Source organism: Bombus pascuorum, chromosome 15 (genome assembly GCF_905332965.1).
Source record: "Bombus pascuorum chromosome 15, iyBomPasc1.1, whole genome shotgun sequence".
In the NCBI taxonomy this organism is placed as follows: domain Eukaryota; kingdom Metazoa; phylum Arthropoda; class Insecta; order Hymenoptera; family Apidae; genus Bombus; species Bombus pascuorum.
Window position 1 is genome coordinate 5,874,087 of NC_083502.1, and position 23,702 is coordinate 5,897,788.

Below are 23,702 nucleotides of genomic sequence, written 5' to 3' on the forward strand. Positions count from 1 at the left end.
TTGGTAAAGTGTTATATCTTATTGGTGAAAAAAAATAAAATAAAAATAAATATAGCGTGTGGGTGGCTACCCCCAGCGGGGTGCCAGCTTCGTTTTTTCTAAGTTACATCTTTTATGCTACATGACACGTGCATGCAATTCTTAACCTAAATCTAAATCAAACACCAACAACATAGAGGCTAGAAACCTCCCTCAAACAGCAAGAAAATTTTCAAGGATGCGAAGCTGTAAGCCAATAGTCGCCATGATAGAAATCTAAGTTAAACATCGATACGTACAGTAAGCCAAACACAAAGGAGAGATCCTTAACGATACTTAAGCCAAATTGAATACAACCGAGACACCAAGACAAACACCTTCAAACCCTCGATCTCTTTCGAACACAAACAGTTAAAACTCGGTACTAGCCACAGTCACAGCTGATTGTTAACGAAAGGCGATACGACCAGCAAACGACTATCGGTCCACCTAACTTGAACCGTGCGTTTTTGCGAACAACTCGCGTTCCTAAACTCGTATCGCTGACACTGGGTGGGTAAACGAGGACGAAGAAAGAGGAGAGAAGCGAGAGAAGAAGTTGTGTGCACACACGAACGTGTATGTCAGAGCACCAAAGGTGGATGCACATTCCCCGAGTGTATTATAATTGCACTCGAGGCTGCGACTCGAATGCCATTAAACCAGTCACGATCGCTTGGCCTTGGACTGCAGTTGCACATATTGTCCCCTTCCCCTTCGCTCTTCTTTCACTCTCCCACCTTGCTTTCCTCTCTCCCCTTCTATCTGCACATACACCGTAGCTCAAAAATATGCGAACAGTCCCAATATTTTCGTCGTAATAGCGGGCTCCCAGTCATCATGGCGCGTTCGGCAACCTGCTGATTTCGCGTGGAAAATAAATAAAAAATGATAGGAACGATATGGAAGGAAAATTAAAACGCTTACATCTTCGTCTTCGGTTTCTTCTACTTTCTTTATTTCTGCTTTATTTGTACCAAGTAATATCTTTTCCTATTAATTCGTTATTTATCAACGATTTAATTTGTTAACAATTTTTATCAGCCATATCCATCGTCTGTGCGTTCGAGATAGGATCGAAGGTTAAAATTTGTTATTGTTGGAATAATTTGCAAATGCCCAAATACTTGTGAACGGTAGGCTATTTATGGGAAGCAGTATATAGTGTTTTTCGTTTTTGTTTTGTCACGTTCTCACTTTCTGTGTCCGTTCCTGTCATCCTATATCCTTCAACGTTTCTCTGCCGACGTTTCAGCCGCGATTATAAATAAATCGTGTTTCGTGGTGCACACGTCCATCGAAAATCAAGGAAAGAACGAAAACCCGGCTCGACCGGTCCCTCGCGAAAAATGCGACGTTGCGGTTGACCGTGTTGCGTAAAATGGTTCACCTTGCTCTCTCACATTCTTACTCAACGCGAACACCAAGTCTTAAGATCGACCTTTCGTATCGTTGACACGCTCAATTTTCGCTAGTTTAAAGACTGTTCGGCTGATTCACAGACGAGTCTATTCTTTCTTTTCTTTTCTTCTTCTTCTTTTTTTTTTGTAGACGAGTTGCGGAAATTTTAGCTCTTCGAGGTGATTCTATGTTTAAAAATGAGTCGAGTGGCTGGTACGATGCTTCTTTTTTCGTAGGATGTCTCGATCCCGAGAAATTGAAATTGAAAAATTCGTGAACATTCCGTTTAATTAAATTTCAATTTAAAATTAAAGAAATTGTTCTTCTGCCTATAGCAGAAGAAGTACGAGCGAGAACAGTTATGGGAGACAGCATAAAAATCCGTGAATTGGGCAACGCGTGGCACGTGAAAGCAGGTTTAATGCGTTCACCAGAGTCGCCTAAAAAATTTCACTTTCTTTTATCAACAGTGTAATTTCTCTCCTGGCATTACCGTTCTTCTGCTCAAAGAATGGGAAAATTATGTAAATGTGCGAGCCCTCGCCAAGCAGTCTGCCGGTTTATTCGCCTATTTGTATCTTGAATCTGTCCTGGCACGCGGCGTGCACCCGCCTTTTTCTTTGAAAATTAAAAACATGATCGCCCTCTATTACGCAAGTCTCTAACTAATTCGTAACTTTTTTTTCGTCTCGTAATAATACGAGAGAAATGGCACGTGAGAAAAATACACTGCGCCGATGAAATTATCTTTTTTCTTTTCCCTTAATTTTGTTATTCATCGGAGCAGGAGGAAATATAATGTTTCATGGAAAGTGTTCGAAAAGCGTGGCTCGCCACGTGCCGTTGCTTTTTCTCGTTTCCACGCTGGATTCTTCGTAATCGAGGCAGTTAACCTTTTAAGTAGAACGTTCAGAGTTCTGATTCGCTGCGGTGCATGTGTGGTCTAGCGACTCGTCACAGAAACGCGTGCTCCTCTGTCCGTAAACGCCAGGAAGATTATCACCACGTTAAAGCAAGCTATTCTCAAGTAAATCGTGCGAAAGCACAGCCGCACGAAAAACAATCGTAAAAATATAGCAAAACTAGAGTTGCAAACATTTTCCTTCTCGTATCACGAATTTCAAAATTTAATTCTTCGTCAACCTTGAACATTACCTGACCGGGGCCTGAAACCGAGAATTCTGGCTCCATTTGCTGCAACTGGGCTACTCGCAATGTGGTTCGGTCGTTTCCACTTTAATACCAGAGGAAATTCGTTCGAGCGTAGGAATGAAAATTCGCGGATTCTTCTCACGCAGATACGCCACGTGGGCTAGAAACGGGAGGATTGAAAAAGGGGAGCAAGGTGTGCCGGATATGTTGCGGAGAGCGGTGGCCAGGGGCCACAGATGTCTCGAAAAAATTGTGCTTCTAGCCCGATCTTGGTGTTTCGAGTCGCCCTATTACGTGACCTTGGACACACGCCGCCCTGCCATGCACCTGTTTCGCGAAAAAACGAAAGCTGACCTTGGCAGAGTTAATCCTGGCCGCGGTTGTTCCTCCTCCAATTACCCTTAATGAATTCTGCGCCTCTTCCAGGAAGCGGTTACGAGGGCCTTGTTGCATAAGACGGACACGATCCTCCGGCTGACTTTTTAATAATCGAACGAATCGTTCGTCCATCTTCTAATTCTTCTTTTAATAGTCCGCTCATTACGCAATAATAATTACCCTGCTACCTAGTCACTTTACGTACGATTATCAGAAAATCGGATACGTGGGTTTTAATCAAATACAAATACAAATTTTAAAAGGTTATCGAAATTTGAAGGAAGAAAATCTTCTTGAATCGTACGAGATCGTCGGATCTGAAACGATCAATGCTTTGGATTATTTTCACATTTGTACACATTGTACGCGTTTTGTGCATCTTGAGAGTTTTCCGTCGTTGAATTTCCAATAATCGTGCGAACATCCTTATTCTACCGATAAGTCGAAGAATACAACGTTGGTCCATATTTCTCAGAATATTTCGCTTGCAGGCGACCATTGGCCACGCGACACGGTTGATCTTATCGAATGTAACTGTACAGAGCCGCGGAGAGCTAGTGAAAGAAACAGGAAATTAATTCACAATGGGTGAAGCCCTTCAGCGCAGGCCGGTGTGCAGTGTGATGAACGACGCTCGAGATTCTGAAGTAGTTTCTTTCATACTAAAGACTTCCGTTGTATGCGCGGAATGCGAGTATAGTAACCCAGTGACATGTAAGGAATCCTAACGAACTGATGCCCTTACTTCCTACACGAGGATGACTCAGTCACCCCGCGCGAAAACGCTCTGCATTCCGAGAAACGAAGGCGAACATTCTAATTGAAAACGATATATCATATTTTTTCCATCGAAGAGAAGTATCTTGCATTTCCTTTCTTACCGATACATTAACACCAGTAGCATAACAAACACGTTAATTCGGTAACTTTCGACTTAATCATATCGGTTCAGCCCATACGCGAACAATTTATATTTCGTATTGTAATATAAAGAAAATAAAATAAATAACAAGACAGCAAATACCAGGTACTTTCGTGTCGTTGATTTTCCATTAATTAATATATTTTGTCAACGTTCGTGTATCATCGAAACACACGGAGGAAATTAATTTGGTTATTGGTTCACAACGCTTATGAAAGTCGGTGCGTCTTTAATTCGTTCTAATAAAGTGAACAACGTTTCCGAGATATTGTGGTAAACAGATCCATCAACTACATCGATAATTATTATTAAGAACGTAGGAGACAAGTTAGACAATTAACAGGGCGACGTGCGAGCGAGTAAACAGCAAAAATGTGTTAAGTCGGCTTCGATCGGTTTACGTAGGTCCAGCAGTAGCCGCTCGACTTTCTCGAGTCTCAAGCTAGGCAGTTAGAATTGCAGTTTCCGGTGCACGAGGCGACGTTGTATTCGCATTGAGCGTCGCTGCGTCTCAAGGCCGGACCGTCCGAGAACTAAGGACGACGTTAAGTCCCCCTCCGCCCCCGAACATCCTCTCTGCCCCCCCAAAACTCTCGTCCTCGCTCGATGCATCTCCATGCTCGCCTCTGTGATCCCTCCTCCCCCTCCTCCTCTTCTTCTCTCTCTCCCTCTCCTTCTCCTTATCTAACCTTCCCTTTCTAACCTCTTTGCTTATGTTCATCGCTCTTTTCTTCTTACGCGAGTCTTCTCCTCGTTTCAGTTTCTCTCTTATCCTTGTTTTCGTTCTCGTTCTCGTTCTGGTTCGCTTTTGCGAGGCTGGTACAGCCGCGGTTTCAAACGAAACTGCTCTACTGCGCTCGCAAACTCTCGCGCCTTTCCTCTCCGATGCATTATAAAACTGGACGGTGCGTTCACTGCCGCGGGAAACGATTTACCTGGTTCTATTTAGCCTTTGGACGTGGTGAATGGGAGAGGAGAGGCGAAAGGATTGTGGAAACTGTTTTTCTATTGTCACGAGCATTTTCGTTATTCTGATGTCGATGAGAGTGGACGACGAGGGACTCGCGCACGATGGAAAGAAACGTAGAATTATTGCAAACGTTTCGATGTATTGGCATTTTCATATCGTATCGAGGCCTGCTTCGTATCGACCGGTTACTTGTTACATAATTACATTGCTATTCGATCCTCCTGAGGGGAATCACGATACAAAGACTTCGCACCCTGCGGTGGTTCCAGTCCTCGATCACGCGAGTCACGCGATTTTCTCGTAATTAACTCACACCTGTGCCAAACTCCTAACCTAAACATAACACGTTAACCACCACGACAATCAATAATTATACCGGACCAAAAACGCCCTGCCAATCCCTCGAAAGAGTTAGGGTAATCGAAGACTTACTTCCTAACCTCTCATCGGATGAGAGAAGCTCGTCGATGTTTGTTCGAACGTTTAATGGACGGAATAAATCTTAATGTACGTTTCATTTGTTTAATTGCGTTAATAAAGTCATGGAATTTCATAAAAATTCTCGGTCTATTCGCCAGGAATTCAATATACATCTCTCACTGAAACCACTAAAATCTTGCAATAATCCAGCTGCATCGAAACCAAATTGTCACTGTGCATGAACGATCCAGTTACACGAACTGTCCCCCTCGAACGGGTCTAGATAAATGTAGTTGCAGCGTAGCGTAGAAAGAACAGGCTAAGAAAACTGTGTCGACCTGCGTGACGGGAAACATGGACCCGCATCGTGACACCGTGCTCGCGCGAGCACACGTCACGCTCTAAGGTTATTGTTCACGCGGAGAAAAAGAGAGTATGCGTTGCATAAAACCACTCTCCGTCTTCTTCTCGCTTCAACCAACACATAGGCACACGCACGCGCGCATAACCGAGACATACACACATATACTTGATTTCACCTATCTTCTCGCCTTATGTTACCCCTATTCTCGTCTACGCTCTCAACCAAGGTTACCCACCGCCTCTTCCTCCGCCTCCTCGTACTGTTCTGACTCTTACACGGGACGAGAGTGTACAGTCCGCTCGAGAAACGGGCCGTGGAATGCACGATGGGCAACGAAACGTGGCTGAGAGACTGGAAATCGGTGCACTTGCCTCGCCTTCGCGAAATCGTCACGTCGAACAAGCGAATTTACGAGCGAGGGGGAATCAACCGGGATCACAGACATGTTCCAGGCTACATACACAGGCTACTGGGGAATAATTCAACAGGCAGTGGCGCCACTGACCGATCGCCACGCGGTTCAGTGGTTACAGTTAGGATTTTCCGATATAGGGAATTTAGCGGAATCGACATCGCGAATTTTTGTACGTTGCAGCTGTTAATTGCGAGCAGAATATTCCGTATAGGCTGCTGCGACGTGTATGTAGAACAGATAGTGGTCTAATTAATCGGAGACGATCAACGTCGTGTAATAATCGCGTACTAATAGATGAATGTATATTTTCGAAGAAATATATCTCAAGTATGGTTAAACCGCGAAGTATATATTTAGGATTTCACAATAAGTAGAATTGACCTACCACTGTCCGATGTCTGGTCTGTTTCTACTGTAGAGTTACGTAACCGTAGTCGGACTAATTGACGAACAGATAAGAGTACATACAACTAAAAGGGTTAATAGAAGACTAGATAAAAGTTGATTAAGCGACTTTTGGACTGTGTACATTGTTCGATATCCTCGGCAATAGTTTTTCAAGATTATCTAGCAGCAATGCAAAAATTCAATCAATCCAATTTATCTTCCAAATGTAGGAAGACGACATTATTTCGAAGAACATTCCATGGAAATTCAGTGACACGATCGTAAATCGAATAGACATAGGCGTAAGCTTTTACACGAAATATTTACAGATTTAAATCTTGAATATTCTGAAATTATTTTTCCACTGTTAAAAAAAAAAAAAAAAAAAAAAATGGGAATATCAGAGGACTTCGACCGTCGAATAACCCAATATATTTATTTATTTCGTCCCGAAAATGAAGCCTAAAATGTGTACGTTTGGTAGGGCGATGTTTTTTCTGACCAGAACAGTCCCGTACCACTTGGTCCCCGAACGAACGACACGAAACGATCTTAAATCGTTTTATCGGTGCGAATAATTGGCACCGGACAGACATAGATAACGAATCTTGGTCGTTGGGCTCGTTTGAAGGGCAAGGATGTAAAAAAAAATTTGTCAGAAGTAGGATTCGAACCCACGCCCACAGAAGTGGACTGCGACCTGAACGCAGCGCCTTAGACCGCTCGGCCATCCTGACGTGTCTCTTCGGATGAAGCATAAAGAGGAGAAACCGACCATACCCTGAGTACTATGCCTGAGAAACTGGTCTGCCCGTACTAAATTTACCCGGCAGCTAGGCGAAAATAGCTCCGTAAGAAGCGGCCGTGGAAGCTTTCAAGCAATGCACCGGCGAACGAGTTCCTTTTTTCTTTCGTCCTTTTTGCTTGGCCATTATTCCGTCTCCGGTGAACGTGCTCGTGTTGGGTACCGTGTTCTGCGACGAAGATGCGTTCGTTGTCGTCCGACAGCAAAATCTCTATCATCTTCGTTCGACGTTCGGTAAATCGAAGAGCTTAAATGGTAAACAATGTAAGGACTACGAAGATGGTACGCCACAGGGGTATGGTAAATTACCGTAGTACGCCATAAAAATAAGTGCTCGAGTCGGTGTAGAGCCTATTAGAATAAACACACCTAACCCTAACCTAACCACACGGTGAACCATTCTAACGAACCAGCGACGCGTAGCCACCTAATTAACGACCAATTACCCAATTACAAAATCGAATTTTCTCGATAAATCTGTGCTCGAAAAGTCTCATTTTCTCTAGTTCTTCGCACAACGAAAATGAAGCCACGTATAACTGTCCCAGCGACGATTTTGAAACCTGTCCGTTTGAAATTTCCCAGTACGACGATTCTCATCGAAATCATCTTCGCGAAAAATCCCGAAATAAATAACGGGGCACGAAGTTTCGGCCAAGTCCGCTGGCACACATACACCATAAGCGGCTGATTCGCTGGCTTCTCCCCTATGCGAGTGCGTAACCTTGAGAGTCGTTCAGTCGACGGCCATCTTGCTGCGATGCACTTTTGTTTTTTGCCTGTCCAAGACTCACCAGTCTCTCTCCCTCCCCTCGTCCCTTCGTCTCTTCCTTCTTCGCCTAGCAAACCGTGTATTCTCTCTCTTCATCTGCCTGCACAGCCGCTGGCTCGCCATTCTTTCTGCATCACGCTTCTCCCTCCCCCCTCTCCCTCCCTTCTCCCTTCGCCTCCCCTTTTCCAGCAGCGTGCTCGAACATCGGCGCTGGTGTTCTCCATCCGTTCGTCCTATATGCCTCCTACCACAGATTGCCTACCAGAGAGAATGCAGGCAACCTTCCACGCAGCTTCTCTCCTCTTCCACTCGTTCGTGTCTCCTGCCCGTCAGAGGAGCTCGTCAGACACGAAACTGGCCAGGAAATTTCACTTCGACAACGAAATCCCTATATCTGCATACTTGACGCCACACGTGGTTCGTTTTTATGGAGGCTGTTATTTAGGTAGACGAGGCAGTCAGAGAATGGTTTTTATTATGTCAGAGAGGCCAAGTGCTCCACTGGCCCAATTTCCGATGCTCACGTGAACGATGCTGGATAGTGGGAATGAACCAGCGGGTGCCACCTGGAGTGGCCACTCGAATATCGGACCTGGATGGAGATTTCTGAGCAGGGGCGGGGTTATTTTGGGGAACCAGCTTGTTTGGAGCTGGGGCTCGACGTGGGTTCGGGGACCGATGAGATAATACGCGTGGCGAAGTTTCTCTCAGGCTTTGAACTCTTGAACATTGGCAATTTTGTTTTTCCATTTGGCACACGCAAGTTCTTTTCATTTCAAAATATACTCGTCGATAATCGTTGTATACGAGGAAATTTTGCTGAATTCATTAAGAAGATTTATTTGACACGATTAACTTTCTTTCGTTAGAAATTTACATTTCAATTTACATTGAGAAAAATTAGAAACGTCAATATACATCTATATAGCTCTAATTTCTCCTTCGATGTCTGATAATTAAAATGCCAAAATACGAATTAAAAGGTACGTTTAATTAGCAATGGAATTAATTTGTGAATTAGCGAAATAACGTTCTCTGGATTCGTATAGAAACTTTGCAGAGTAAATGAGAATTAACCGAATGGCAGGTGTGAAAAAAGGATCCGTTTAGCTTCGGAGAACGCGTACGGTGATATTCAGTAGCTTCGCTCGAGCCATTGAGTCACTCGCTATAAATTAATAAAGGCTCCGGTTGTTTTGACGGTGAAACGGAATGGCTATTGACCAGCAAAGCAATGAACTCGGCTGCCGGCGGTGTGTCGCACAATTTCTGAAACCTTATCGCCGTTTCTCCTTCGTGCATGTTTTTTTTTCATCGTCTCTATAGGCATCGTCGACACTTTTCTAGCTAACTAAGCATCGAACTCGATACAAAATACGAGACACGCGAATGACGGACTCTTTGTGCTCTCCGTGTGAATAGTTGACGGCACATTGTTTCGCTCAAACTTTGTTGAAGCCATCGTAAGTTGTAGTTTTGTTATGCACAAAGTTGTACTCCTCTTACGAGCATGAGAATACGATTTGTTGTCAGGTCGTTTTCTCATATTCGCTTTTTGGGATAAATAAATTTTTCAGCTGCGCTTTGTATTTATATTTTGAGCCGACGTTTCGTAGACATTCCTTCAGATCTATCGTGAAACACGATTGTTCACCCGGAAAAACCAGTATCAAAATATCTCGGTGAAAATGTTTGAAATCAAAGATGTTTAGATTACTCTTTTATTAGGAAAGCAATCATCGTGGAAGCCGTTATTTTGATATAATAACGCTTAATCTAGGAATTCTTTTAAAAGTCGATAATAGACGTCTACTAATCAGTTGCTCAATCTCGTCTCTATATCTACATCGGAGAATTCGAGACAACATTCATTCAGCTATCGTAAACAATTCTACGAAACGTGCATTCCTGCATATATTTAATTTCGCAGAATCGTAAACGTTTAAAGCAATATCAAATAATCTTATAATTTATGAGTCACGAACCGATGGCGCGTCTATTGACCCACCTTCCAGTAAGCAACTTCCAAAACCTCTTTCCCCTTTCACTTAACTCATCTCGCTATTTCCAGTCTTACATAGTCGTTCGTTCGTTCATATAGGAGCTCGTACGAGTCGTATACGCGGCTCTTATTTCAATATCCGACAATGTGTGACGAAGGGTCGCGAAAAGCGTCGCGTCGCATCGCGTCGCGCGGAAACGCGTAAAAGAAAGAGCGGTGGCTTGCGAGCGGCGCGGCGCGGCGACGCGTTGCGTGCCTCGAGGCACCAAAATTCGGTGCGCGACCAGTGATAGGGCAGTGGCTCGCCGGTGGCGCCACTGTCGAGGACGGCGGCCGAGTCAGGAAGCAGTCGGCCGGCGCATAAGCGGCGTCGGGCGCCGCAGTCGCGCGCTTGCACTCTCAGCGGTGAGCGGAGTTTGTAACGTGCGTAATAGCTCGAAAACGTCTTCTGGTCTGTTTTGTTTGGCCGTGTTCGCGTATACGGCCACCCGGTGTATATAATATTCCCCGTAACCCGTGTTCTGTGTCTCTGAACCTGCGAACAAAAAAGAAAAGAAGAAGTAATAATATAATTCAGCTAGAGAAGTGGATAGACAGAAACACGCGTATAGAGAGAAAAAGAGCCGTGCACACGCGAGACACGAACCAACGTCGCTCCCCTTTCACCGATACATAGAAAACCACGACCGCACGGTGAATGTCGTCGACGGAGAGTGAAACGACGGCGAGAATAACATAGCGAAAAGAAGAAAAAAAGTAAATATCGACGAGGTGGTGCGTCAAAGGGGAACACTCCCTTAATAGGCAGACGAAAACGACGCGCGGACGTGTGGTGGTTTTCGTCGAGGCGAGGCGAGGCCCACGATCCCGGTGCTCCAACATTTTCATCGTCTTCTAGGATTTCGTGCATCGTTTTCTCTTTCGTGGTGTATTTCACAGACTGATCCGGAAAATCAGTGACGTGTGACACACGTGTATTTGTAATAACGCAGTGCAAGTGTTTCTCGATTTGGCGCCTGTGCTCCAGGGGACCGTGTCGCTCGCTGGCCACCGTCGGTTCATCGTGTACACCTCGTTATGTGAGTAGTTATCATCCACCAAACTCTATATGTTTTTCAGCATTATTTTATCAGTGAATTATTTTACTACGGAATTACGAACAACAGATAGGATTTGATTCGTCGATAGTCGCCAAGTTCGTCGTATATATTTCTTTACGCGAGTAATTATCCTACGTATACGCGTTTACGTACGATTTTATTTACCTTTTTTTTCGGCCAGTTTGACGCCTCACAACTTTGATACTTTAAACTAACTGTCTATATATCGTGCTTTGTGAGTAATCGACGTACGTGAAACACGATTTTATTTCGACATTTCCTTCTTTCTTTCTTCCGTTTTACCGACAAAGTTCGATGCAAGTTGTTTCCGTGCGTTGGCACCGTCCACCGATTCCTCTTCGTCGTGAATTATAATTTTTCGAAGAAACAAAGACACGTACTTTTCTTTGCGGTATTTTGAAACTCGATACTCGAGTTAATACACTTATCGCGTACGCATCATTCCGATTAATCATATCGTACATTGCCTCTTTATAGAACAACTTTTGGTTAGCAGTTACCATAGGCGGAAGAAGATTTTATTTATATTTCTCTTTCTCGATTATTTCCTCCGTGAAATGTAATAGGCTACTATCTGCGTAGATAATCCTCATTATGCAAATACACGATTCTTCTCGTTTTGTCGTTATTTTCTCCGTTATTTAATTGTTTGCGAAGTAAGACGCGTGAGGTGGTTTAATAACGATGTCGTGTATAGATGGCTGTTTATGGGACGCTGCACGGTTTTGTTTACGTCTGTCGCGGGGCAAAGTGAGGTAGGTTCGTGAACGAATGTGCGCGCGAGGTCAGATCGGGGACCGGGAGTGGGTCGGCAGTGTGTTGGTGCGCGCTCGCGCGCACCCTAACCGCGCTCTCTCCCTCGTCACGTTCAATTTATGCGCCGGGATAAACTTTGCTTTACTCCCTCCCAACCGGGATACCGTTCTTTCATTAATTCCATTTGATATTTATCTTTTGCATCTGAGGCACGGATGAATCGAAGATTAATCCATCATTTTACTTTCTATTAGATCCTTGATCAATTTTTCATTGACTACGAGTATACTCGTATTTGCATACTTATTTATGCAATTTTTAAGATACGCAATTGAATAGCTTGTTATTCGTATTTGTTTACTTGGTTGGACAGTTTCTACTCTATTTTCATATCTATTTTCTTGGACGTTTCGTACGTTAGTTATTAAGAGGTTATTTATCGTAATAGATCGAAGAAAAATTTTGCCTTTATTTTTCCAAAGCTTTGGCATACTAACCTGGCTGTTATCGTAGATTGTTTTTTGTTTTTTTTTTTTTTTGCTACTTATATTCGACGTATTCGATAGTATTTAATCGCCTGAGATTTGTTTCTCTTTATAAATGGCACGACCATTTCGCAGCTTAAAATCAGTGCGAATTAATCGTGAAACACTATACACGTATTCAATGTCGAGTAACAAAGTAGCAAATACGTTACGCGCGATTAAAATCTCTAGATCGGAGGTTTCGAAGAGTTTCAAATTAGATGCAGATCCTGGCGAAAGAAGTAAAACTGTACGCTTCAAAAATGAAGGTCAGACGACCGCTAGCTCGATCCAGCTCTTCGCAAACGTTTCAAAATCTACTTTCCACAAACTCACTATATACGCGTGTTATATAAAAATTGTTATTGCACGTTCGTCATCTGTGGCAATGAATGAAACGAAATTGGCTGAATCGCGAGAGTAGGAACAAAGTAGCAAGTACCTTACGCGCGATTAAAATCTCTAGATCGGAGGTTTCGAAGAGTTTCCAATTATATGCAGATCCTGGCGAAAGAAATAAACTGTACGCTTCAAAAATGAAGGTCAGACGACTCGCTAGCTCGATCCAGCTCTTCGCAGACGTTTCAAAATCTACTTTCCACAAACTCACTATATACGCGTGTTATATAAAAATTGTTATTGCACGTTCGTCATCTGTGGCAATGAATGAAACGAAAGTGGCTGGATCGCGAGAGTAGAGTCGGATTCCGATTCACTTTCGATTCCTCCCGTAAATAGCGAGAGACGCGTGTACTCGCGACAAATATCGGCCGAGCGTATCGCAAGCCCACCTCTCTCGGAAATAGAATACGTTCTAAAAATATACGGCCCTATCTGCGACGAATAGTGCATAGGCGTCACTATAGCGATGTAAACTATGACTGCGTCTACGTGCATAAAGCGAATTCTTTCGCGCGCGCACTGTGTCACCGCGAGACGGTGACACGCCGTATTATGCTGGTGTCATCCTGGCGCGCAATTTTGCCGTGGTCAGTGGCCAGTCGACTCGAGTAAACAAGCGCGTTAAGTGTGCAGAGAATTCTCTGCTTTTGGTGCTATATTCTGAGCGCAATATATTAATTTGTTATTAATGAAAATTTCAACAGAAGCATCGCGACGAATACTTCGGATTTCATGGAAATTTGGTTCTTGCGGTTTTCAACAATTTCTTTCAAACTTGCAAATTTGCAAATTTAAACAAGCCATAGGTTTCAGATGCGCGAGCTTTTGCACTTCTCTGCGTGCAAGGTTATAGAGTGGAGCTTCGTACGTGGAAAAGTTTCGAACTTTCCAGACTACGAAATATTCGCTCGTCGAGTTTCCGAAATTCCAGATTTTTTAATTTTGTATAAGCGCGAGGTTTCCGATTTTAGAATTGCGGAATTTGAAAATTTCGGATTTCCAAAGCGTCAAATTCTCGAGTTTCGAAAATTTTTAATTTCCGAATTTACAAGCGCGCAGTTTCAAATTTCCAAATTTGCAAATATTCGGACGTTTAAATTTTCGGAATCTCAGATTTTGCGGCTGATGAAATTCGCGATTTTTCTGCAGGTATAAGCTCCACTTCCATTCTTACAATTTCGCAATGATTCGTCAAAGGGGAATAGTCGAAGAACTCGTAATTTGTAATCGCAAATTCTTTTCCCGAAGAAACGTGTTCCTTGTACGACTGTATACAACAGACTGCTTTAAGACCGACAACTTGTAACTGGTGACTTGCAAAATTTCGTCGATAATATTATTTCGATCAAATAATATTCTTTCGAATTTACCTAGAACAACATAATGTTGATGTTTAATTTCCACGAAGAATTTCATTTACAAAATTCAACTTCCATATAATTGAATTATGCAACAGCTTGTGTCCATCCTCTAACGTACACTTTCTCTTTCCTTTGTAATTCCATTTCCTCGTATTTTTACTATTTCACATAGTTTCTTATAAATTGTTCATTTAATCGAGAGAGTAACGATTTGGCTGGAAACGAGGAAGATGGATAACCGTGATTGGTCGTAGAGAGAACACGATACGGGCTTTCTGCGTGGAAGTGTCCCTCGCAACGTTCTTATTACAAATTCAAATTTAACGACTGGTCGCCGTCGCTTGGAAATTTAAATCTACAGATATCGTTACTGATTGCAACGAATCCCAGAGCAAGCTCTCTGGATTGAGAACGGTGGTTGACGCTCGTCGAACGGATGTTGGAATAGCGATTCGTCGATAAATGTTTTTAAGATCGAACCAACGATTTTTCAAACGATCGATATTTGTTAGGAGAATTTTTAATGTCCTTAACGAAATATAATTTCTGTAACGTATCGTTTGAAAATGTAACGAAGTAAAATATAATTCTGAATTTATCTTTTTCAAGTATAATTTAGGAAAATTTTTTTCTACAGGATATTATAATAATTACATTATAATAATTATATATAATTATATATAAAAAAATAAAATATTATCCCGCGATTAATTTCTCCTTTCAAAATTATTATAATATAATTATATATAATTATTATATAATATATAATATATATTTATATATTCAATATATATTCAAAAAATAAAATATTATCACGTGATTAATTTCTCCTTTCAAAATTATTATAATATAATTATTATATATTATTATTATATATTATTATATATAATTATATTATAATAATTTTGAAAGGAGAAATTAATCGCGTGATATTTTATTTTTTGAATTACACGTTATTCGAGGCAAGTTAATCGATCATTCGAATGCAAAAGAAATTCTGCTCAAATCAATCGAATATTTAAGTTCTTGTAGAAACGTATGTTCTCGTGGTAGATTTGTATAGTAAATTTCGATCGCGGATCACTTTGCAATATCAAACTCTCGCGAGTCAGTTTTTCAACGTTAACAAAATTGGTTTTCACATGAAAATCTAACCTTCTGTGAAAATAAATTTTCGCAATATAGTAAATTTCGATGGAATATCTGGCAACCACCGACAGGCTACGGTCGAGCGAAATTGCTTTGAGGTTCCGTCGCAATATTCGGCAAAACATTGAATCTAACCTAAAAAAAATCTAACCTTTCGCAATGAAATTAGTGGAGCCATAGTTTCGCAAGCTTCCAATAACCATTCTGTTCGCTGAAATGATTGTCAAAATCCAGCAAGGAATTTGCAATCTTTTCGAGCCTGATCTTTATCGATAAAACAGTACACAGTACGATAATACAGTTTCTGAACTGATATGTCCATTTAAAAAGGAATCGAAGTCGTCGATATAAATGTTAATCTAAAACGTAGGTGAATTTCGTCATGTTGCGTGGTATAGCCGAAGAATTATTCAGGTTTTGCGAAAGGAGATTCGTGGACGTGTTGCAATCGAAAATGGAACGGCGGATTGCGATCTTTCGCAGAAAATTTACCATTTGTTCGAGAATCGTATGACCGTTCTTTTCTCAGATAGTTGCCAATGCTCAAGGGACGCGGATGTTTTTAGAAAAAGTAGCACGTTGTAGAATAACGAGAGAACGTGTTTTAGAAACGTTATGGAAAACCGTTCCAGTTGTCTTAAATCGCTTATCGTCGAATACGAAATTATCTCTTGTTCGTTACCTAATATTCTCAAGCGCAGTGAACGGAAAACGTTAAAATTTAAATTGCAATTTATAAATTACACGATACGGGAAATTTCCAATTTACAGCCTTGAACTTTGTAAATTTAAGAAAAAAAAGTCTCGGGTCTTAAAAATCTAAGAATTAATTAATTTAATTAATTAGTTCATTTAGGAATTAGGAAACGCCCAAATATTAAGAACGTAGTATTTAAAAGCATCAGATTCTTAAAATTGGCTGATTAGAAATTTTCAATTCCTTTGTTTTCTTTACGGATCCGAGTATTATCCTTTTCGTCAATTTCAGAAACCAAATGCTACGCAAACCTTCGTCATAATACTGATTTAATGTTTCAAACGATATCGTATTACGTTCTCGCGTATCGTCAAAATTCGTCCAACTTTTTCGGACGTGGCCCGGGGGCCTACTTAATCAGCCAACACAACGCCCTGCACGAAAGAGAGCAATAGAGAGAAGAACGGTTGCTTGCACTGCACTCGCTAGGTCGTCCCGGGCGTCTCTTTTAATCTCGAATTTTTTCCAACGATATATTTCTTTCGAACAGCTCAAAGCGTTCTTCAAGTCGTGGTTTTATCCGATGTTACATCGATAGCGCGTGCGATAAGGCGGCGTAGCCACAGGCAGCTCACGGTTCTCCTCCGGAGGCTGATAAGAACCGTGCATTATCACGGTGCACATCCAGTGTCGTCACACCAACAAGAATAACGCTTCTTCCACGCCGAGATACGAGTACTTTCATTACTCATAAGTATTACGGTACTTGTTTATTTTTCAGATTAAGAATCCACCAGAATTCCATTCGACGATTCGTTTTAGGTTAAGACAATTCAACTTGCGTACTGTGTAACACAAGCGACAAAGTCTATCGACGAATATGTCTCATCGAAAAGTTTGAGTTGCACGACATTGAGCGTGTGTTCTATGATAAGACATTTGGTAATTTCCCGATGATATTTTAAATTGATTTACTTCTTCGTGACTGTCCCAATGTTTAAAACAAAACTGTTGCGTTATCTAATTCTATCTAATTCCCTTATCGTCGCACGGTAGCGTTACAATCCTAAACTTCCTTTCTTTCTGTCAAAAAAAGATAGACATTTTATAAATTGAAAATTTAATCGGTTTCTGAGTTTGGTATAGAGAACAAGATAAAACAAGCTAATTTTCTTTCTTTGCTTAGTAAATCTCGTTAAATGGCCGACCAAAGAACGTATTGGTATTTCGAATAGAAAACGAACATTAGGAAATGACCAATAAGGATAAAGAAATGGGTAGAAAGAATAATAAAAGTGTAGGTTCTCGTGGAACAGATTTAAGGAATAAAAGACGGCGATAAACACGGGTCGCCGTGTTCTGCCTTCTGTAGTTCTCTGACGAGTTTTCTGTTTCTTTAGGTGCACACTGTACACGAATGAGCTTGTGCACACACGCGCACCACGCGGCGCGCCGCGTAGTTACGTAAGGACGGACGCCGACTTGAAAAACAGCCTTTAGCGTTCCGATTTCTACACCGTGACCGCGTTGCAGCTCTGCTATTTTTCTCGCGATTCCTTTTCTTTTCTCTCCGCTTTGAAATTTAAAATCCCTTTGTCACGGCCAGACGATGTCGTCGATCGCCTCGTCCACGCGTTCTCCCGTACCTTTGCATCGAAGGAGACTTTTCACCAGTTGCACATCCGATTTAACAACTTTGCAAAGTATTCGTTCTTCTTATTTTACTTTATATCGATACTTTTGTTTACTTCATTTTTCATCTCGTTGTTTCTGGAAAATTTCTAATTCGAAAGGATCGCGGGATAAATCCTTTCGATCTTTTTGACGAAAGTTACAGTCCTCGGCTATTCTGGATTTTTAGCAAGCTGAATTAGATTTTTATACTTTCCTGTATTTCATACTTTTACTCAAGTGGAACGTTCGTTTTAGGTTTTTTGCTTTTTCAATTTTTTCGGTTTCGTCAGATTCTTTTTATTCTCTTATTCGAATAATTCCACTTTGAAATTTCATGTTCTTTTTTATCGACACAGGTTCAACGCGAATGGGAGAATTCTAACGGATATTCACTTTTAAGTACTTTATGGCCGTGTTTTCAGCCGCTCGTATATTTTACAATGTTTATGGCGTTCGTAATCGAGGCTCGTCCGAGGCCAAAATGTTTGATCAACTAAAAAATTTTGTTTTCCTTTCGGCGACTACCTCGGAGGCCTTTGTCCGTTCTCCCAGTGAAATTTGCTTCACGCGCTACACGCTCCTGTTATTACATTTAATCGGCCAATAATAAAATCTATTCACACCTGATTTTAACCTCTGATCTTTTTATCCTAGACAACTATGTACGGTTAATAGACATTGATAAAAGCAATATTTCAAATTAATCGGTATAAATAAAAGAGCAATATGATCGAAAGCGAGAATGGAGAATCGAATAGACTATACGGTCTGTGCATGGACGTCCTATTCTACTTCGGACAACTCTATTTCAATAACTTTTGCACGATACTGTCTTTCCACAATACATAGCTGAAAAGTCGACAAATACAAGCGTATAAATTAATAATTGATTAATAAATAAACAATTAATAGATATTGATAAAGACATAGTTTATATTAACAGTAACGTTAATGATATTTAATACTAATCGGTATAAATAAATAATTAGCGATAGGCGAAAATTGACGATGAGAAGATATGCGAGTTGGGTAACGTTAAGTGTGACTAATCAATGTTGCGGTTTCAAAGCGATTGAAATATATTATGCGTGTTTCTCGCCACATTGCAAAAGTTTCTATAAATTTTATGAAATGTCAGCTATTCGTTACAGATAAACATGGAACTTGAGCGATGCAGGTATAGTTTCTCAGTTTCAGTTTATGCAGAGCTATTCCTAGTATCAGTTTAAATTTAGCAGAGCATTTGATCCCAGTTGTGGCAAGTGGTAAAGAATTAACAGTAGAGAAACGTTCCACGACCGAGACTGCAAAAATATAACAAAAATATCAGCCGAATTGCACCAGGTGTCCAAATACTTACGGACGATAGCGTACGTAACAGCTGACAGAGATTTATAGCAGCGAATAAAGGAATTTTCTTTTCTTTTTTTTTTTTTTTGTTGTTTTCGCGAAAAATTGCAGACTGGATACTATGTAGAAAAGGCGGTAATTTAAAGTTCAGGGAACGATGTTTGTCCAACTCGTAACTAGGCCAAGTCTAAATCGACGTAGTCTCACGAAACGCGAAATTTCAAATGCAAATGAGATCGGAATAATCACTCGCGACGTGACTCCTTTTCACAGACTAGATAATACCAGGCCAGTTTATGTATCTGAAACAGTAAAAGTTAAATTCTTTAATCGTTTATTTGATTTCTTAAAAATACCAGAATTTTTTTATTTTTTTCTGAATTTGTAAAATTTTATGATTATGAATAGATAAAAGTAATGTGTATATAAATAACAATAAATATTCAATATAAATCTAACTTTATAACGTAGGATAAATTTGGAATGAATATAAGACAAAAAATGTTCATCTTCCCTGCCCTTTCTCCTGCGATTGAACTAATTTAGGCCAACTTAACAAACGCAGCGCAATTTGCACAAAATCTTCGATACATTTAGAATCGATCATTTCCCAAGAATCTGAAATATCTCCGACTCTTTGTTTTTCAAAGCTTAGTTCCCTGATAAATCAACTCGAACCACAATAATCTTCAACAATTCGAAAACAACCGCTCTTATTCATCCACTTTCGCTCGAATTATCAGGCTTATTCTCGGCCGTGCGAGTGCGCAAAGAAAATATTTAATCGCCAATGTTTGCTTTCAATATAAAAGACCGAAAGGGAAAAAGAACGTACAATCGGGAATCAGATATTTGACGAAAAGAATCGTAGCGCGCGAAGGGCGCATGCGCCTCACATATCTGTCACAGTCACAGAGTGCATCGCTAGTGATGGGATCAAGTATAAAACGTACCTATGAATTCGAATCAGACTCAATGCTCAAAGTTCATTTTGTAGAGTTCGAATACTACATCAGCCTACATACTGATCATATACGATTCTTCATAGACAATTCTGTGAAACTTTGTATCAATTGAGTTTGAGATTTTTCTTCGTTAACCACAATGGAAACTTAATACTATGGCGACTGATGATGCGACACTAGCGCCATGTGAGCATTAACTAGTCACCGGACCAACCTCCATATAGTTGTCGCGAAAAACAGTTTGGAGTGATTAGAAAATTTTTAGTAAGGTGTTCATAATGTTTCAAAACAACTCGACCGATATCTTTTCTTCTTGGGCTACTTCTTTATTTGCCAAAATACTCGTAGAGGACTCGTATTTGCTAGTTAGGTTCGAGTCTAGTTTAAAGCCGCTCTTGTTCTCTTGGAATGGTTAGAGAAGGTTCGTATTTAGCGAGCGAATGCGACGTACTTGAGGCCATCGCTATACATCAGCAATCTCTAGTTAAATAATAGAGGCGACGACCCATCTCCAGAAATATGCGAGCGTAACAATGATATACGCGAGTTTATTCCAGGGAAAGCAGGGATATGTTGTCGGAAGACAAAGATGACCTGGTGACCCTGTGTTATCTAACCGGACAGAGCAAGCAGGACTTCTTTATTCTCTTTTTCAAGCTACCTCGCTAGCCTAAGAATCGATACCGCTTCGATTTCGAGCTCGTTCATGCGATTCATTCTGCCTGACCGACCGAAGTCGCCCGATTCCCTATGTTACCGACCCCTTTTCGGCTTATTGGCTGAATCCATGCATAGGTTATCCCCCTTCCGGGACGGGGAAACCCTTCTCGGGCGAAATGCATTTTTAACCAGGCCACCGAGGCATTTGCGAGCCAGATCTTCGCCGTAGGGATTACGTCTCGCTCGACGACGATCCTTTTAAAACGCGACGCACGTCTTACTGGAGCATGAAACGCGCTTCAAACTTCCTCTACCTTTTGTGATTCTACGGAATTTTTGTGTGAAGAGGTATTTTTCCCCTTTCTGGTAAATGGGAGAATTTGTATCTTTGACGAACGATGTAAAATAGACGTAGGGGGTTAGAGGATAGTTTAATACAAAAGTTTCGTGACAAATTGCATGATAGACATTCGTCTGTGAAGGGATATCGTGAATTCCCTGTTGTTACCACATATCGTACCAAACTTTGGAAATCTGAACTTGTCATTCTGATCCAAACCTATCTACAATTTGACCAGACTATAGTTCAAAACATTAAATATCCTGGATTTAATTTCTAACCAAGAATTAAATCCAGATCCTCTATTTATTCCCAATTAAACTTCCTAACTTCAATATAGAAAGCTATCGCGAAAATTCCAACCGGCATCATCTCGAAGCAAGGTGCTATCAACGAGAGCAACATTTTCGTTTGTCAACGAAGCAAATGGCCGATAAAATCGGCGGCGGATCAAAGAGGTCTGGCAACCTGACGTCGAGTGTCGCGTCTGTTAATCAGGGGACGGACGTTTACCGAGAAACGTCCGGTCAAAACACTCGCGAAATTGGGACGCGTGCCTATTTTTCGAGCGTGACGCAATCAGTATGCGCCGCGGTGCATCTCGAGCTGAGTCTAATGTTTTCAACTCGAGTAATAATCATGTGAAGTCGAGCCGGGTCAAGCCACCGAACATTTAATTTTATCGTGTCGCCACACGGTTCTTCTTCTCCGATAAAACGACGCGTCTCGAAAACAATCCGAGACGGTGGCCACACGAATGGAAAACGATGAACCCGCGACATTTCAACGTGTTTCGCTGTGAAATATCGTTGACCTGGCCGTGAAAGATACGGTCGTGCGCGAAAGTTTCCGGATATATTTTTCACTTTATATCCCTAAAGCTACATTTTCAAGAGTTTTAACCAATATTATAAGTAGATTGCGAATTAATTTAATTTGGAACAAATTTTTAGACATTTGATCTTTAGTATGTTTAGCAAATTGCGTTAGAATACACGTATAATGGATTTTTTAGAATAAATAAATTATATTTATAGAAAACAAGACCTATCATATACAGAAAATGAAATCTATAACATAATAAATAAATTAGATTTGTAGAAAGTGAAACTCACGATTCTCAGTGATTTGGTAATGTTTAGGTTAGGTTTTACTTGCAATGTTACATCCAATTGATGTTTGAAATTTTATACATTTATGGAAAGATGAAAGGTATAAAAATGTGTAAAATACATATGATATCTAAAAGTATCTACAACATCATACAAGTGCGTCAAATAAATAAGGAGGAAGAGTAAAAGGTGTTTTTGGTGGTATAGAATAGGAATGGTGTATTGGTATAAAGTTTCTATGGTTTGATTCTGGGTTTTGAGGTTAGAAGTTTCGAACAAAAGTGAATGGAGGATGTTGTGAGTTTTGAAATGTAAATACGTAATATGTAAAGTGATCGATCGAGAACTTTCTCGATCATCTTGAACATTAAGGTTAGGAAGTTTCATCAATCGTAAATAGGCGGTTTTAATAAGTAATACAAAATTGGAAGGTTATATATTTTTATATAGTAACATTGCGTAGAGATATTGTGTATCGTTGTGTATTTACATTTACTTTGGTTTAAGTTCGGATTTTCTAATAAAATTACATATCACAAAAACAATCATTTCTTTGGTTTCTTTTCGAAACAGTCGTCGTATTCATCACACAATGATTTGAAATGAAATTTCATTTTAGTCACTAACTTTAGAGGTTATTATTCTCAGTTATTCTGGAATGTTAATCTCCAAAAGCAATGTAAATTGTATTTATGACTTTAATTTGTGAGTAAATATAATAATCGTGGTTTCTCGTAAACTTCTTGGCGATACACTTCTCGCAAGGTCTTCGAACATCGTAATGCAATTACCAGATAATATTCGCGATAAGTTGCAATTCGTACGTTCTGCTGGAAAACGCATTTCGTTGACCTCGCCGATGTCGTAACAGGCTGTCTGATAAAATTATACGATCGTGTTTGCCTTGCCTTCTGATAAAGTCTTTCTCCGTTCGACGACAAAAATAACTCGAAATTGCAACTTCATCCATTTCGATGTCCATATACGAACAAAAATAATACAAAATTCGCAGAAAGTTAAGCCAATCCAATTTTATTTTATTATCTGTTAATTAAATGCAAAAATTCAATTTAAACCAAAACATTAATATATTCAATTTTTCACCTAATTATAAATTCCTCTTAAATTCAGTTATATCGGAATTTATTAAAAATTGAAATTTTCTTAAATTGCTTGGATCCTGCCATTCCAAATAATTATTATATTATTAAGGGGAATTTTTTTCATGATCAATTGATCTGACGACTTAATCCGAGCTAAACCGAAGAAACGCTGAGTAAATTCGAGATATCAGCTTTACACAGCGCTTTAGACGACGCAATAAAAGAAAGTTGGCTGGCTTACGGTTGGGCGTACGGAATAATTAGGTTTACATATTGTCGATGGATCTCGGGAGGATCATTGTTGTTATCCAACATTCGCTTTCGTGGCTTTCCACGCGCGGAAACCAGCTCGAGGTAAATGCAGTGTGACGATCAAATTGCTCCTTATCGGCTCGATTCCACGGTATTGTGGAAAATTACACGTAGATGGCAATTCTTCCGATGAGATTTAATTCAGAATATCTCTACCAATTTGTAATTCC

At 40.5% G+C, this 23,702-nt stretch overlaps 1 protein-coding gene and 1 non-coding gene across 5 annotated transcripts in view; one reads left to right on the plus strand and one right to left on the minus strand.

The window, feature by feature from the left end:
* The window catches only part of LOC132914751 (ecdysone receptor), a 206,482-nt gene that overhangs the window by 33,382 nt on the left and 149,398 nt on the right, over window positions 1-23,702 (plus strand). For 3 of the 4 annotated variants that reach the window (XM_060974114.1, XM_060974116.1, XM_060974118.1), the window contains exon 1: window positions 10,349-11,085. The exons of the other annotated variant lie outside the window; for it this stretch is intronic. The gene's annotated coding sequence lies outside the window, so the exon portion shown is untranslated. Of the gene's footprint in view, window positions 1-10,348; window positions 11,086-23,702 lie in introns of those variants that run through there. 4 annotated transcript variants of the gene reach the window in all.
* Trnal-cag (transfer RNA leucine (anticodon CAG)) lies at window positions 7,081-7,164 on the minus strand. The gene has a single exon. It is a non-coding gene; the product is annotated as a tRNA-Leu (tRNA).